Genomic DNA, 18,185 nt, shown 5'->3' with positions numbered 1-18,185 from the left:
CCAACAGCCCCCCAGGCACCCCTAGAGTAGCTTGTTTCAAACCTACCTTTTTACTGAGGAAGAAGGAAAAAGCCAGAAAGAAAATGCTTTTAAGAAATTGGTTTGCTAACGTTAGAGATACTGAAACAATGAGGACTTGAGGAGCCAAAACTCCAGAGAGAAAGGAAATACAGAAAGACGAGCCCTGTTTGGTGCTGTACCTTCCGTTGAGGTGATAAATTACTCCAAAAGTGAAAGCAGTGACTTGAGCCCGGGGAAGCTAAGCAGAACTTATGACATACACATGAGGCTGGAAGAAAAAGTTGATGTTCAAGAACGACCAAGAAAGAGAGGCGTCAACGAACACCCCAAACTTTCACATGAGACCCTGAAGGACTACACCTAGAAATAAGAGTGAATCAGAAATAGACCAGTTCTCAAAAGGGCTAACCTTCAACTTCAGATCAGCTCAAATCTGAGTTGTTTTATAGTCGTCTGCCCTTTACCCACCTGCTTGGCCCAAGCATAACTAAGTAGAAGATAACACATTGAGCCTCAAAACATTTGCTGTACAAAATGTGGACATTCAGTTAAAAATAACCAGGCATGCAAAAATACAAGAATAGACCAAAAACCAAGAGAAAAAAATAATCACATAATAGAAATATTCCCAAAGGTGATCAAGATATTGAAATGATTTGAATCAGACTTTAACTTAACTAGGACTTAATATGTTCAAAAAGTTTAAAAACCATATGGAGAATTTAGTCCAGATAAATTCAAGCTACAAAGGATAAAATGGAAATTTTATAACTAAAATTCATAATAATTAAAATTAAGGACTTCTTGAATAGGCTGGACAGAACCTTAGACAAAGCTGAAGAGAGAAACAGTGAATTGGAAGTCAAACCAGAAGAAAGTAACCAGATAGGAGTAAAAAAAGATAGGTGGATTTTAAAAATACAAGAAAGACACAAAAGTCATTTGGTTCACAGTATATATGTAAATTAAGTCACTGAAGAAGATGAGGGAATGGACTTATTTTATCCTAAGTTTATTTATTTTTAGAGAGACAGAGACAGTGCGAGCGGGGGAAGGGTAGAGAAAGACAGAGGGAGGGAGAGAGAGAATCCCAAGCAGTCTCTGTTCTGTCAACACAGAGACCGATGTGGGGCTCAAACTCACAAAACCGTGAGATCATGACCTGAGCCAAAACTGAGAGTTGGATGCTTAATTGACTGAGCCACCCAGGCACCCTGGGAACAGACTTATAAAAAATACTTGAAGAGGGGTACCTGGGTAGCTCAGTCAGTTAAGCGTCCAACTTTGGCTCAGGTCATGGTCTCGTGGTTTATGGGTTTCAGTCCCGCATCGGGCTCTGTGCTGACAGCTGGGAGCCTGGAGCCTGCTTCAGATCCTGTGTCTCTCTCTCTGCCCCTTTCCTGCTCATGCTCTGTCTCTCTCCATCTCTCTCAAAAATAAATAAATGTTAAAAAAAAATTTTTAAATACTTTAAGAGATGATGACCAAGGATTTTTCAAACTGATGAATAACATCAGATCACAGAGTTAAGAAGCTCCATATATCCCAAGCAAGATATATATAAAGATAGCCGCACACAGGGGAATGCAATCTGGTGCAGCCACTCTGGAAAACAGTATGGAGGCTCCTCAAAAAATTAAAAATAGAACTACCCTATGACCTAGCAATTCTACTACTAGGTATTTATCCAAGGGATACAGGTGTGCCATTTCGAAGGGACACATGCACCCCAATGTTTATAGCAGCACATTGTATCAACAATAGCCAAAGTATGGAAAGAGCCCAAATTTCCATCAATGGATGAATGGGTAAAGAAGATGTGGCATATATATATATAGAGAGAGACAATGGAGTACTACTTGGAAATCAAAAAGAATGAAATCTTGCCATTTGCAACTACGTGGATGGAACTAGAGGGTATTATGCTAAGTGAAATTAGTCAGTCAGAGAAAGACAAATATCACATGACTTCACTCATATGAGGACTTTAAGACACTGAACAGATGACCATAAGGGAAGGGAAGCAAAAATAATATAAAAACAGAGAGACGGACAAAACATAAGAGACTCTTAAATATGGAGAACAAACAGAGGGTTACTGGAGGGGTTGTGGGAGGGGGGATAAGCTAAATGGGTAAGGGGAATTAAGGAATCTACTGAAATCATTGTTGCACCCTATGCTAACTAACTTGGATGTAAATTAAAAAAATAAAATTAGTACTACTAATAAAAAGATAGCCACACATAGGCAAATAATACTGCTGGAATTGCTGGGGGGGGGCGGGGCGGAGAAAAAAGACAAAGTCCTAAAGCACATTAAAAAAAGACAGATTTCCTTGAAAGAATCAATAGTAAGACTGACAGCTTTTTTAAATCACAAAACCAATGGAAGTAGAAGACAATGTTATTCTCAAATTGCTGAAAGAAAACACTACTAAGCTAGAATCCTATGCCCAGTGAGATTAACCTTAAAAAATAAAAGTGAAACAAATATGTTTTAAGACACACATCACACATATACATGTACTGAGCTGACCTTACACTGAAGGATGTACTACAGGGAGTCTTTAGGCAGAAAGCAAGTGGTCCCAGGTAGAGGTTAACAATGGAAAAAGAATGTACACAAATAAAAATGAACACTGACTCTAACAATAATAATAATAATGTCTTGTGGGATTTAAATATATATACAAGTAGAAATAAAATACTCAAGGGGTGCCTGCATAGCTCAGTTCGTTGAGCGTCTGACACTTGATTTCAGCTCAAGTGATGATCCCACGGTCGTGGGATCGAGACCTGCACTGGGCTCCATGCTGGGTGTGGAGCCTGCTTAAGATTCTCTCTCTCTCTCTCTCTCTCTAAAAAAAAGAAAGAAAGAAAATACTCAATAACAATAGCATGAAAAGCAGAAGATGGATAAAGGTAGCTAAAATATTTTAAGGTCTCCCCATTCCAGGAAGTGACAAAATTAATAATTTATAGGAGACTTCAATGAGGGTATATATTAATTTAGGATAATCATTTTAAAAATAATAAAAGAACGTGTACCCAACAAGCTATTAGAAGAGATGGATGTTCAGCTTACACCAGGGGCTCTGGCAAATCAGTAGATAAAAAGAACCTGGTTGAAAGCTCAAGGAAGAATGTGAACAGGCAGTTCACTGAAGGAAACCTAAAAGACCAAGAAATGTATAAAGAGGTGTTCCAACCATAATAACTAGGGAAGTGTAAAGTAAAACAACCATAAAAACTCACATTACACTCAGCACATTAAGAAAAATTGGAAAACTAGGAGAAAAAGAAGGTAAGAGAGTAAAGAAAAATAAATATGAAAAGGTGAAACAAAAATTGGAAAGTAAGCTTAATCCCAAGCATGTCAGCGATTACATTAAATATAAAAACACTAGATACTTCAATTAAAAAAAAAAAGATTGGGTCAGCTTGGGTTTTAGAAAAAAACAACAACTATGCACTGCTTATAAGGAATCTTACTCTAATTAGCAGCTTGGATGCTCCCCTCATAAGCTGAGTGGGGGTTCTGGCTGCCTGGCCCCCAGAGCTCTTTTTTTCCTGGCCCTTTTCTAAGCCTTGCCCTCCGTCGACCTGTGGATTCTCTGCTTCCCTATTGTATTTCCGGTAAATCCACTTTTTAACTTAAGGTAGCCAGACTTGTTTTCTATTGGTTCAGTAAAGAGCTCTGATTAATGCCTTTCCAGAACTCTGGCCTTTGAGTCCCAGGCTGATAGATACATACCCCTCACCCCATCCAGAGAGAAGAATGTGCCAGTTTTCAGTTCTTCTCATTCTCGCAGGAGAAAATGGAAGGGGTAGTCAGGGGATGCCCCCTAACTGGAGAACCCTTATTAATGATCATTGAGACCTCTCAGGTTTGACGTTCAGATTTTAAAAAATAAAAAAGTACTCATCATTTTATCCCCCAGAAGGTTTTGTTTTGCTTCAGTGCACCCTCAACAGGATGCCTACCGCCCATTTCCCTGTTTCCCGGAAAGCGTTTCCTCTGGTTCTGAGGCACTCTGCTCTCAGCGTCCCTGCTCGGAACACTTCGTCCCGCAGCATCTTTATCTTATTTGACGTTTTCCTCACTTCTTTGGTTTTGAACCAAAGACATTTCCAGCTCCAGTTCCAAACCAAGATGTTCCTATCGCACAATACCACAAGCTCCCTGCTTCTCCCGTGAGCATGGTCCCTGGTGCTGCTGGAGGGGCCGGGGCTTGGGGGGTGGGGTGGGGTAACTGTTAATTGACACATTGCAAATGGATGGTTTGCGGACAGCAAACAACAGCCAGCAGTGATGTTTCACTTGGACGGAACCATTCTTTTTCTTTTTTTAAAACAACTTGGCAAGCAATTTAAAAGCAGGAGGTTTTGCGTGAAAAGAAAATCCAGATTTCTGGCGTTGTCCCAAACCACAGGCTGCGACAGCACAGAGCCCGCATCCCACAGAGCACAGTGGAGCCCCGCATTGCCAGTTTGCCCCAGTCCTCAGCTGTCCCTGTTGTCGCCCTGGCACTGAGGCTGAATGTCGCCGGTGTCCACCTGCCGCTTCTGTTGTTCTCCCTGAATAAGAGGTAGAAAAGGCCACTTGTTGGAAGAAAAATGGAACGGGGCACATGAGCGGGGCCACCTAACAGCTGCAGAGTCTGCCCTGCACAAAGGGCATGAAACAGAGCTGATAGACCCCCCTTGGCTTGCCAGCCACGCCCCGGGCACCGAGCTGCATCAGCCCCGAGGGGCCGTCCTGTTCTCATTTGTTCAAAGCCTTCCTTACAGGCCAGCAGGGTCGGGGCACAGTGTAGACGCAATGCATGTCTGCGTTGAAATAGTAAAATTCCGCCTGCTCTACTTAACGGGTGCTGCCCGGCCAGCTCCTGTAGACATTTGGATTTGTAGTTCTCGTTTTATTCTCATTATTCCTACTGCTTCCTACGCCACCGTGATCCTGGATTTTCAGGACGACCTAGAATATGAGGAGGGTTTTCCCAACCAGGGACTGACAAGATGATGCCTTTTCTCTTATTACAAATACTCTAAGCCGACTTTTGGGCTTCCCTCACCCTGTTCTGTTTACCCACCGGGTCACTTGTACATCAGCAAGATCCATGCACCTGCCCGTGTCTCCCAGCTGAAGTAACCTCACCATCCGCTACACCCAGCCAGATTATGTCCACATTTTGGGGTCAGAGCGGATGTCCATTTGTTTTCTATGCCAACCACCTTTACGTGGAAGAGCAGTATGGGGAATAATGTGTTTTCCACCCCGAGATCCCCACTTCGGGGCTCGTGCATTTATCTCTCAGAGTCCAGGAATGTCGCCGCTGACCGAGAACAGCTTCCCCCCAGGGTTCTGTCCCCTCCCGGGGGTACCCTGCAGCCAATGAATGGCTGACACAGAATTCCTTAAAGGATCTGCTTAAGTGTCTGTCACAACTTCAGGACAGGGTGGCTTTTCCCTCTGCCAATCCTGCTATCTTCTTTTCCAGAGAGAAAGGGAGAGGTTTTAAGGAATTCACCCATGCAATTGTGGTGGCTGGCAAGTCTGAAATCCATAGAGCAGGCCAGAAGCCTGAGAACGCAGGAGAGAGTTGAGGCTGCAGTCTTAAGAAGAATTTCTTCTTCCGGAAAACCAGTCTCAGCGCTCAGCCTTAGTCTTCAGCTGATTGAACGAGGCCCACCCACATTATGGAAAGTAATCGGCTTTACTCAAAGTCTACTGAATTCAATGTTAATCATATCTTTTTTTTTTTAATTTTTTTTCAACGTTTATTTATTTTTGGGACAGAGAGAGACAGAGCATGAACGGGGGAGGGGCAGAGAGAGAGGGAGACACAGAATCGGAAACAGGCTCCAGGCTCCGAGCCATCAGCCCAGAGCCCGACGCGGGGCTCGAACTCACGGACCGCGAGATCGTGACCTGGCTGAAGTCGGACGCTTAACCGACTGCGCCACCCAGGCGCCCCTCTTTTTTTTTTTAAAGGTAACATTTAGATTGGTGGTTGACCAAACATCTGGGCACCAGAGCCTAGCCACGGTGACACATGAAATTAACCATCCTATCAGACTTTCCCCAATGGGATCTATTGTCATTTACTCAGGTAACTGTGCCTTGAGGCAAAAGGGAATTCCCAGTCCTTTCAAGGATGTTGGACACAGGGTCTGGATTGACATTAATACCTGGGGCCCCTGGTGGGTGGCAAAACCCTCAGATTGGTTTCTTGACCTGCACGGTAAAAGGTGTTAACGTCGGGAAGACCAAGAAGCTCTAAACTCCTCCCACCTCGTGCCAGGGCAGCAGGTGGCAAATAACGCCCCATTCCACGGAGACTGTCAGAGACGAGTGCTGACTTTACAACGTAATGAACGCAGGAGTGACGGTTCTGCGTTAACCTAATATAATTCACGAGTCCATCCTCCGCAAAAAGTCGGTGGATCGTGGCCAATGACAGCAGGTAACCACAAGTCTCACCAAGTGCACCGGCTGTGTTGAATGTGGCATCTTCGCCGGATTAACCTCCAGCATGTAGTATGTGGCCATTGAGCTGCTGGGTGAGTTCTTGCCACCCCTATTAGGGAAAAGGATGAGAAAGAGCTCACATTCACATGGGATGGATAACAGCTTCCATTCATTGTCCTGCCACACGGTTATGTTAACCTCCCTGCTCTCTATCAGAACATAGTCCAAAGGGATCTGGGATATCTCATTAGTTCACTATCTTGATGGCATAATGTTAGTTCAACCAGGTGAGTAAAAAAAGTGGCACGGGAGGGCTCAGCAGGGCGTTCATTCCAAAAAATGGGCAAAGAATTATAGGGAGATCCAGTCCCCTCCCACCCATGGGTACCCCCTAAAGCAGAGGATGATTTATTGCAGTTCATACCTCCCACTATTAAAGAAGTACAATGCTTGGTAGGCCCTTTGGGGTTCTTTGGCAGCTTGAGAAAATGCCACACTCCAACCCATTTGCTGGGTGACATGGAGGGCCATGAGATCTGAGTAGGACCCAAGGCAGAAAAGGGCTCTGTAGCACGTCCAGGCAATATGGATGTAGCTCTGCTCCTTGGACCATGTGATTCAAAAGGCCCAGATACTAAAGTTATTCATGGTGGGAATGGCTGCTTTGTGGAGTTTATGCTAGTCCTTATTAGGAGAATCATAAGGTAGATCTCTAAGATTTTGGAACATGGCCATGCTACATGCAGTAGAGAATGCAACACCATTTGGGGAAACACACACACACACAAGAACACAATTCAGGCACACTCTTGGCTCTTGGCGAATGGAACATCTGGTCATGGAGATCAAGTGACCACACGGCTAGAATTGCCCATCCTGAACTGGATTCTGTAGACTCACCGAGTCATAAGGTCCAGTGGACCAGCAGGAATCCATCAAAAGATGGAAATTATAGGGGCGCCTGGGTGGCTCAGTCGGTGAAGCGTCCGACTCTTGATTTTGGCTCAGGTCATGACCTCACGGTCCATGAGTTTGAGCCCGCATCAGGCTCTGTGCTGACAGCTCAGAGCCTGGAGCCTTCTTGGGATTCTGTGTCTCCCTCTGTCTCTTTGCCCCTCCCCCATTCACGCTCTGTCACTCTCTTTCTCTCAAAAATAAATAAGCATTTAAAAAAACTTTTTTAAAGGTGGAAATTATACATCTAGATAAGCACAAGTAGGGTCAGAAGGTACAAGTAGGTTGTGCGAATGTGTGAACGGGTGGTCCATATCCCCTGGGGTCCATCCCATTTGCACTGGCTCTCCTCCACCTCCACGGGCTGTATGGGAGGATCCTTATGACCAGGGGAGAGGAAAGGGCCGAGTTCCTGGATGGCTCAGCTTACGTCAGAGGGCGTCAAAAACAAGATGGCAGCTACGCTCTTTGGGAGCATCCCTGAAATAGCAGGGAGGGAAAATTCTCTCAGAGATCGAGAGATCCAGGCAGCGCAGCTGGTCACCCAATTATGGACAAAGAAGAGGCCCAAGGCAAAAATATACAAAGATCTGTGGGCAACCACGAGTGGCCCAGCTGGTTAGTCAGGGCCTGGAAGGAGAAAGATTAGAAAGTCAGGGACAAGGAGATCTGGATGGAACCACAAAAGAATGTCACACCCTGATGCCCACCAAAGAGTGTCCACTGTGGAAGAGGGTTTGAACAACAAGCTAGACCGAATGACTCTACAAGTTCATGTTAACCACTCCACAGCTGGGGTAAGGGATATATGAACAGAGTAGCTCCATGGCAAAGATGGAAGTCATACATGATGCGAGAGCAAGAGCTTCCCCTCACCAATTCTCATTTAGCTGCTATTGCTGCCGAATGTCCATCCTGCCAGCCACAGACCGGCCCTGAGCCCCGACACAGCACCCTCACATGAGGAGACCACTGTCCACTTGGTAAAGTTGGATTTGACCAGGACCACACACATCATCAGTCTGGGTTGGCCTGGCCTGTCCGTGGGGCCTTGGCCGTTATCTGCGGACTTACAAAGCATTTATTTCACCCACCTACAAAGAATCCTATCAACATTACGGCAGGCCAATGGACTTACTTTATAGAAAAGGAAGGAAGGCCTGGTCACAAATAACCCACCTGTCCTGTTACATGCTGTGCCACCCAGAAGCCTGAGAGAGAATGCCTCTCGAAGATGCTGCTTGTAGATGATACCCTGTGAGATTGGGTGTCATTCTCCAGGGAGCACGTATGGCCTAAATCAATCACCATTACAGGGTGATGTGTCCCACGAGGCTGAATAGGAGTGGCCACACTTACCAACACTCTCAGTGACCCACCTTGGGAGTTTGGGGCCTCCCACCTCCATTACTCCTGGCAAAGAAAAGAGCACCATCCCTGCAGGGGTTATTGATGTGGTCATTAGGAAGAGGTAGGACTAATGTTGCACAAGAGAGCAGGGGAAAACACACTCAGCATCTGTGTGTTCTACAAGGAGACTCTTGTTTCTTCTGTGGCCAGTTCTAATGTGTAGGGGATAAGCTTAGGAATCCCCTGGGCTTACACCAATGGGTTAACAAGGCACAAAGAAATACCAAGTCATAAAATGCTCACACCCAACTTTGGGTAAACCAGATTGGCACTCTAAGAATGTGGGGGGGCATGCAAAGACACTTTGAGAATAGGGGGCAAAGGTGCCAGAAATAGGGAGGTGCAAAGGCACCCCAAAATAGAGAGTTGTTGTCTCCTGCTTGTAGGGAAAGCCAGTTTTCAATAAATAAGAATGAAGGCAACACAGACACAAGCAAACATTTTTAAAAAAGAGTCTTGATTGAAGTCATTATTTGGGGTCTCCCAGATCCTCTGGTTCCTTCCTTCCTTGGATCTAGTTGTTCAGTTTTCTTTTTTTTTTAATTGTATTTATGGTTTTTTAATGTTTATTTATTTTTGAGAGAGAGAGAGTGAGCAGGGGAGGGGCAGAGAGAGAGGGAGACACAGAATTGAAGCAGGCTCCAAGCTCCGAGCTGTTAGCACAGAGCCCAAGGCAGGGCTCGAACCCACCCACCGCGAGATCATGACTTGAGCTGAAGTCGGGCGCTCAACCGATTGAGCCACCCAGGCTCCCCTCTTTGGTTCATTTATATCACAAGTCTGTAAGATACCACCCTGTCCTAAAAAATAGCCCTTTAGTGTTCAAGTTCGTTTGCATCAAGGCTCTGAGCATTGTAACCAAGAGGTCCTAGCTGACACAAAAGTCTAACTCAAGCCTTGCTATCTTTATGAAGCCGAATATGATGATCGATTCTCCTCTCCGGCTGTCTGTGTCATATGCCTCCGTGCATGTTTCGATCTTGCATTATTCTCTTAGATTTTCATGTTTTGTCTTCTCCAGCTTATCAGCACATTGAGGACCAGGCGTTCCTGATGCCCCACTTTTGTCAGGGTCCCTGTGTGTGTCAAGCTTCCTGGCAGAAGGGACCCCTTCCTTTTCTCTGCAGTTAGGAACCCTCCCTTCCACTTCCCTCGAGGCCTCAGATCAGTCAGGCTGGGGACTGTCTCCCTCCATGAGAGGAAAGAGAGGAGACCATCCTAAGCGGACACTGAGTTGCTAAGACCCTTCTTGGTTTTGGTGCGTTTTTGGAATCTTCCTTATTACTTCCATTCCTTAGGGCTCACTGATACCTGGGACTTTCGACCACTTTTGTTTGTTTCGACCACAAACAAAACTGTCTTGTTTTCCCCTCTTACAGGAGATGCTTGGTACCTCAATCAATCGATGGATCAATCAATCATGAAAAATAAAGCCCAGGCTGTGAATCACGGGTCCTGGCTCTGATCCCGGGGCTGTGTGGCCATAGACAGTCTCTTGGATCCTCAATGCACCTATTTATTTCCTCATCTGGAATGCCATGACGCATGCTTCCCATGTGTTGGGCACAGCACCTACATCATTCCTGAGCACCCTAACAATGTGATGCGTGTGTGGTAAGGACCCCTACACTTCGGGAACATACTGGCCCAGAATCTCCAGGTGGAGTCACAGCTGTACCCCGCCCCCATGTCTACACTCGGCCCTGTTTCCACAGCCCCGCTTGCTCCGGCCAGTCCCAAGCTGCCTGGGCTCCCTGGCTCCTGCCTGAGAACCCGTCTGGACTCATGGCCTTCTGATTCAGCGTCACGTGAATCTGTGAGACTTTAGGCAAATCTCTGCGTCTGGGCTTCTTCCCAGAAGACTGAAAACCTTACAGATGTGATATTTAAAATGGGTTTCGCTACTTGCTACGTTGAGAACAGCGTTATTTCAGGGGATGGATAGAACAGCCATTTTGTAACGCTTAGAGAGAAGGATTTAAAAACGCACGTAATGAAGACGGTTATAAGAGTGATGCCCATTTAAAAACACAAATAAACAAGATGGGTTTGGGCTCCTACGGAGGGCACAGGTACAGAGCATCCAGAATCGTCGGTTCCTTGCAGCGGAAGGGACATTTGTCATTTTCTTCTTTCTCTTGGTTCCATCTGTTTCAGTCAGATGGGCATCCACTCAGGGAAGAACACTGGGATCTTTCTGGGTTTGGAGGAGAGCTGGACGTTGGAAGTGACCCTTTTGGAAGAGCGACAAAGTGGCTCATGGATTTCGCGCTTTCAGCCTGGTGCTGGCAGATGAGATACGCAGAGAGAGAGAGAGAACTGACACCAGACAAGCCGGGAGGCCTATTTTTGGAGGAGGCATGGGGACAGCCACCCCCTGAGTCCGTGAGAGAACGTTTTTCTCTCTTCTGAAAATACTCTTTAATGTCTCCATGATCCACTTTCCCAGGAAAGTGGCTGCTGCCCTTCAGAGCAGCTATAAATAGCCGTCACCAGTTGGGATTAAATAAGGCAGCCGGATGAGGATAAGGCAGCCAGGTGCGCTGGGCAGCACACGGGGAGAGAGGAGGGCATCACAGGCCCAGCTCCTCAGAGGCCAGCGGGTGGGGGGACAGGAGCGACACTCCCTGGGGAAACTTCGGAACAGATCCCAGGACTCCGGTGCCCGCATGGCCTCCCTTGCCCGAGGGAACAGCACCAAGCACAGAAGGGGACCACGATGCAGTTGCACACGGGCTGGAGCAGACGTGTGCCCACAGAGGCCGCTTAGCTGCTCTCAGGAAGCGCTGGTCCGAGCAGGGGTGAGCACGGAGGGTGGCACAGACTCAGCGCTGTCCCCTCAGGACCCAGCCTCCTCCTTGACCTCCTTCAAAGCGCACCCTCACCCATCGAGCGGCTCATCCGGGCTTGTGTTTCTGAACGACAGCGCGTGCGTCCCCCTTGGCAAAGATGAACAGAATGCAGGAAATTGTTGACCACGTGCCCAAGTCATCCGGGGCCCAGCGATCAGGGACCCTGGCTTGGAATAAGTCAACAACCCCGTGGCGGCCCTGCCCCTCCCGTATCGCTGAGCCTCTGTTCCGGTTACCATCAGGACATACGTGTTCTGTCTGCACATTTTTCTCCTTCTTGATTGGAGACGCTAACAACTGGGAGAGCCGCGCTTCCAACCAGAGGTGACCTCCGCCCAGGAGAGGAGGAGGGGTTCGGCCAGACTCCCTTCTGTCTGCTCCTTCAGGGAAGCCCTTTCCACCGGGGGGGGGGGGGGGGGGGGGGGTACACAGCTCCTGTTCTCCTCAAGCCCACAAGAGAAACACCACGGACGTTGTGCCACCAACAGCATTTTCCAGGATGCAGCAATGTTTTTGTCTTCTATTCCCACAGAACTTCCTGTCCTGGCTGTTCTGCCACCAAGCGGAAAAAGACAGAAAACCGGGGCACCTGGGTGGCTCAGTTTGTTAAGTGTCTGACTTCCGCTCAGGTCCTGATCCCACAGTTCACGAGTTCCAGCCCCGCGTCGGGCTCTGGGCTGACAGCTCGGAGCCTGGAGCCTGCTTCCGATTCTGTGTCTCCCTCTCTCTCTGCCCCTCCCCTGCTCACACTCTGTCTCTCTCAAAAGTAAATAAACATTAAAAAATTTTTTTTAATCAGAAAACCAGAAGTGGGTGCAGGAGCGAGCTCACGCATGAAATTGTTCATCCCTGGTGTAACATGTGTCCGGCCCGTCCCTGGTGTAGGTTTCAAAATGAAACTTTGGGAACATTCATGGTGACCGTCAGAGGTCACGGGGGAATCTGCTACATCTGTCCCCTGACCTTATTCCCCCATCCGCACCGGCACAGGCCAGCACTGGTGCTAGTGAACCCGGCTGAAGATAAACACGTCCGGGAGAAGGGAAGCCAGTCTCTGTGTTTTAAAGTATCATCCTATTTACTAATGGTCTTTTCCGAGCCATTTTCAGCAGGGCTCGGAAAGCTGTGCATTTGGATCACGGAGGATTTCCTTTCCAGGGGTAAGAACCATTCAGTTGCAATTTGAGGACTTGCTTGGGGGTGAAGTTACACCTGGAACTAACAGGGGCTTATGGCTTTACATTCATACTGACGTGAATGGTCTGATACCAGATCCTTCCAGCAGGATTTGATGAGTCCGGTCCCTGATAGGCAGGAAAGAGATAAAAGATACAGAAGGGGGCAACTGTATCTGTCAAACCCACATTCAGCCAGGGCCAGCCTGCAGATGGCCCTTTGTGGGGCATCCTTGGTTAAAGCCTGGAGTTGTTTTCCCGGAATTAGGAATGTAGAAATGTTCCTGTATCTTGATGGTGGAATGTTTTTGTCGGGGCGGGGCTGGAGAACACTTTCCTCGCATCCCCTAGGCTTTGATACATGTGTTTCTGTTTTCCATTGTCTGGAGCTACTTTTTAAATTCCCTTTGCATTTCCTCTTTGACCCAGTGACCGTTCAAGAGTGTGGTATTTCGTTTCTGCGTATTTGTGAATTTTCCCACTGGACTTGTGGTTTCATTCCACGGTGGTCCAAAAACCTGCTCAGAATGATTTAGATCTTAAATTCGTCAAGGCTCGTTTTGAGATCAGCCGTGTGACCTATCCTGAAGAATGTTTCATGTGTGTTTGAGAAGAATGTGTGTCCTTCTGCTGTGGCGTGGGAAGTTCTGTATAGGCCTGTCAGGTCCATGTGGTCCCGCTTCGGGGGGGAGCCTGGGGGCCCCTGTCCAGAGGAACTCAGCAGTGTAGACTTGGGATAGCTCGATCAGCTGCGGACAGCCTCCCGGTCTTCAGTGGCCAAGGCTGTGGGTGTCTGCAGTGGAGGCGAGGACTGCCGGGGTCCTCCTGCACCCCTTTTCTTTGGCAAGGGGTAGTCACAGCCAAGGAGACCCCTCTTGGTGTTGGGATCTGAGGCAGAGGCATGTGACCAGTACCCGCAGAGTCAAGGTCTGGGGCGTGGGCAGATGTGAGCCGGCCGTGACACGGGGCTCTGGGTTGCAAACACTTTTGGGCATGAATTTTCTCTTCGGTTTATCTGTCATCCTACCGAGCATGGGTTTGAGAAAGGCTGGTACAGAAAAGTATTCACTTCACGGGGGGTGGGGGTGGGGTGGGGGGGGGAGATACCCACAGCCTTCTGCCCTTTATAACTTAAAGCCCTGATTAGCAACGTGTCCTGGAGGAAATTGCACCCTGATCACACAACAAATGCTGCGGGTATATACATTTTTGTGAGTGGTGAACAAAGATTCTAAAACAAAATGGGAATAAGTAGGCCATCATAAATACTAAGATTAGCTTCATGAAAGCGCTCGGATGTGTTACTGTTCTGGGATCTGCCGATGGTGCCCAGAATTAAGCCTTTTGTTCTGCACACTTTTGGTTAAGAAAATCTTGTTATCCATTTATAATATGCTCCACCAAATAGGGTATGACTCAGGGCCTCCCATGCTCACACTTCCCACGTGGAATTTGATGTGACATTCAAAGTATTTAACAATCAGCTGGCGTGAGCAGTCACCGGGCATACCGACCCGGACCAGCACACCAGCCTCGTGTGCACCTGCTGAATATCCTCTCCACTCAGTGCTGACCTGTGGCCCCTGCTTTTAGACGGAACAGGCAAAATGATTTGATAAATACCAAAAGCCCAGATATTCCTGTAACAGCAGTCGTTAGTGTGAATGATGGCATCGCACTGTTGCATCCACACGACTCCCGAAACAGAATGCTACGGGCACCGGTGACAGTCACAACAAAGTTTATTGCAACGACCGGTCGGGACCAACACTTTTGATCAGAGTGCGGCCTCGAACAGCCGGGGTGCAGAGTCTTTACAGCCGATCACATCGTTTTATCATCACCCGGGAACAGAACAAAGAAATAGTTCCCAGATGAGTTAGAAACAGTTCCCGGACGGGGTGATTATTTTAGACTTTCTGCCATTAAGTTGTTAAGTCGCAACCAGTGGATCTCCTTGACCTTGCCTCTGATGCTCTTTTCTTTGAACTTTTGTTTCCTTGATTGGTGAAGCCTAATTTACAAGAGTAGGAAGCGTAATTTACAAGAGTGAAGCAAGGCTGTTATCTCTTAACCTTCAGTGTCAAAACAAAGCTGTTATGTTTCAAGCTACAGGTTAGCCCGACACTACAATTTAACCCTTACAGCATCTCTAGAAAGCTCGACCTGAAAGAAAGGATAAAGTCCACGGCAGACTCACGGGCATGTTTGCTACCGAAAAGGACCTCACTGTAAAGTGGCCTCCTGTCACGAGGAGATACACGGCTTGTTGGTAAAAATCACCTTGTGGGGGGTGGGGTGGGTAAAGTTACTTTTCATTCCGTCTAAAACCCTTTTTGTTTTGCTTGGATATATTTGAAACCTTCCCAGGGAAGATAATTTCTCTTTGGTTAGATGCCTTTAAGAAGTTGCAACTAGAAACAGTTTGGTAAAATGCTGAGGCCTGTAAGTTAATGAAGAAATCTGTTTCATCCTAAAATAAGCGTTATTTGGTGGGGGTGGGGGGGAGGGAGAAGGGAGAGCATGCTGGGCGAGGTGGCCAGACAGTGCGTATCTCAGCTTCGCGGTGATTACGGGGTGGGGGATAAAACACCTCGCTCACACCATCTGTGTGGGTGTGGCAAATGCTGGAATAAACCCTGGGAGAAACCCACAGATTTCCATATGCATCCCTGCAGAGCCAGGCTAGTTTCATGGTGACTTCCCAACGGGGGGCCTAAAATATCTGATCCTGGTGGATTTCATGCCTCCCTGCCCCACCCCAGCCCGCCCAGTTCCCGGCCAAGGGGAGGGCACGGGTGGTGAGGGCACCTGGCCGAAGTCACATGGAACTTGTGATTGGCATTCTGGAGGCCTGAAAGGGCCAGGATTCAAGGGTGAGGCAAAGCAAAATTTTGAAAGTGATGATGAGAATTCTTCCTTTTACTGGTGGAGGTTTTTCTTCAGTCTCAACTTGGCTGTTCATGCTTGTGGCCGTTCAGCAGGTCTGGGGTGGGGTGGGGGACTCGAACCTCGCACATTCTAAAGAAACTAGCCCTTGAGTGGTTCCTTGGAGACGGGTTCTAAGCCCCTTCAGATACGCTGCCTGGTAAGACTACTTTTGTATACCCAGAGCTTTGGCCACAGCAGATAGTCCATGGCAGTAACAGCAGGATTTGCGGTGGGGACCTTGGGCCATGCCATGTCAGTTTGAGTCCTGGAGACGGAGAACTAAGGTCGGCCATGTGGGTGTCCCACACTGACGTGACCAGCCCCCACTGCCAGTGCTCCATGCGTGCGGTCATCGCTGGCAGAAGTAACTGCTGTCTGCACAGCTCGGGGACAGAGCACACCTGAAAGCTTGAATCTGGCTCCTCCTGGACCTCATCCCCTCACGCCTTTTCCCTTTGCTGCTTTGAATCTGCATCTTTTCACCGCAGTGAACCATAACAGCTTTGCCGGGTTCCGTTAAGTCCTTCTGGCGAATCGCGGGCACACCTTCTGGCTAAAGGTGTGGTCTTTCCACTTATCTCGAGGGTGGTCTCGGAGACCCCTGACCACAATGTTGTTTTATCGCCAGCACAGACCATCTTCCTCCCAATAGCCCCCCAGATAACCGTGAAATACGTTGCCCTCCCTCCTTCTCTTTCATCACTTCCATGCTGTCCAGCTGGCCTCCGAATCCTGCAGAATCAAAGATGAGCCCCCTCAGTCTTGACCGAGGGGCCAGGGTGCCTGCGTGCACTGCTGTGAGCGAGCCTAATCTCGCCTCCCAAGGATAATATTGTGAGGCCAGGGCACCCGTGTCCAACCAGGCACAGCCCGTCTGTCAGGTGGGTGGCTTCCTCTTTGACTTTCTAGTTATACTCAAGTCTACCCCGCCCCCTGCGCCCTGACCTCCAGACTCTGTTCTTACTCCGTGGCTCCCGTCTTCCCCAAGAGCCGGACTCTCTTCTCCACGTCCCCAGGGGCCTCCTGGCCAGTCACATGCATCCCTGTCTGAGCGCCCCTGATCCAGGCTGTCCTCTAGCACAGTGCCTCCAGGTCCCTGCCTTGGTGGCAACCAGCCCAGAGCCCCTCCTCTGAAACATATGGAGCCAGGGGCAGCACAGACTAAACCTCAAACCTCAGGAAGATATTTTCCAGCCAAGTGTTATTCCTACCTTGGCCTCTGTCTGTGGCGGGCAAGGTAAGGTGGCCTTTGTTCCCGGAGGATTTGGAATCGCTGATCTAAGAAGTGGATGAGTATTCTCGGGTGCCGGGGCGGGCGTGGGGGGGCTCGCTGAGCTGCCTCAGGCTGCGGGTCCCTTCCCCAAGCTGCCAGCGCAAAGCCTACTCATATTTCTGGTCTCCATTTACGTGTTAATTTCCCCAGGGAAATCTTTTCGGGGGGGGGGGGGGGGGTGCCCGGTGGAGGTCAGGCCCCTTTGGTCTCTGCTTTTGTGAAGACATGATCTTTTCCCTCCAAGAGTTCAGCTGTGTTTGTAATTATTGCGTCAGTGTCCCTCCCCCCCTCCCCCCACCCCCGAGTGCGGGCTCCGTGGACGCTCCGTCTCATTCTGTTCCCCATTGTACCCCACGATCCAGCACAGTGCCTGGGACGTAGTGGAGTGCTCAAACATATTTCTTCTTTAAAAATTTTTTAATGTTTATGTATTTTTGCGAGAGAGACAGAGCATGAGCAGGGGAGGGGCGGAGAGAGAGGGAGACCCAGAATCCGAAGCGGGCTCCAGGCTCCGAGCTGTCAGCACAGAGCCCACCGTGGGGCTCAAAACCACGAACCGTGAGATCATGATCTGAGTCGAAGCCGGACGCTTAACCGACTGAGCCACCCAGTCGCCCCTCAAATATATTTCTTGGACTCAGGGTGAAGTGTAGGAACCATGTCATGATCGCCTTCTGGTTTTGTTTTGTTTTGTTTTGTTTAATTAATTCAGTGTTCCCCTCCCTATAGGTACGCTCGGCTTTCATAATCTTTGGCTCTTGTGATTTGATCATCTGTTTACAACCTTAAAGACATTAGAGAAGTGATTCGTTGCCAAGGTAACCCTTTCACAACTGGCAAAAAAGGACAGGCCTGCAGGGATCAGCCACCCTCCTCCTCCACACCTCTTTCCTGACTGCTCAAGGCAACAGAGAGCTAATGCGGAGGGGAGGGAGCTTCTCCTTGCTAAAGTGGCTGGAGAAAATTTCTGACACGCGGTACAGGCTGGATGAACTCGGAGGACATTATGCCGAGTGAAATAAACCCATCACAAAAGGGTGCATGCTGTGCTATTCCGCCTACATGAGTTTCCAAGAGGAGCCGAATTCATAGAGATG

The sequence above is a fragment of the Puma concolor genome, chromosome D2 (assembly GCF_028749965.1).
Source record: "Puma concolor isolate L17-30 chromosome D2, mPumCon1.1.hap2, whole genome shotgun sequence".
NCBI lineage: Eukaryota > Metazoa > Chordata > Mammalia > Carnivora > Felidae > Puma > Puma concolor.
This window is presented reverse-complemented; position numbering follows the sequence as displayed.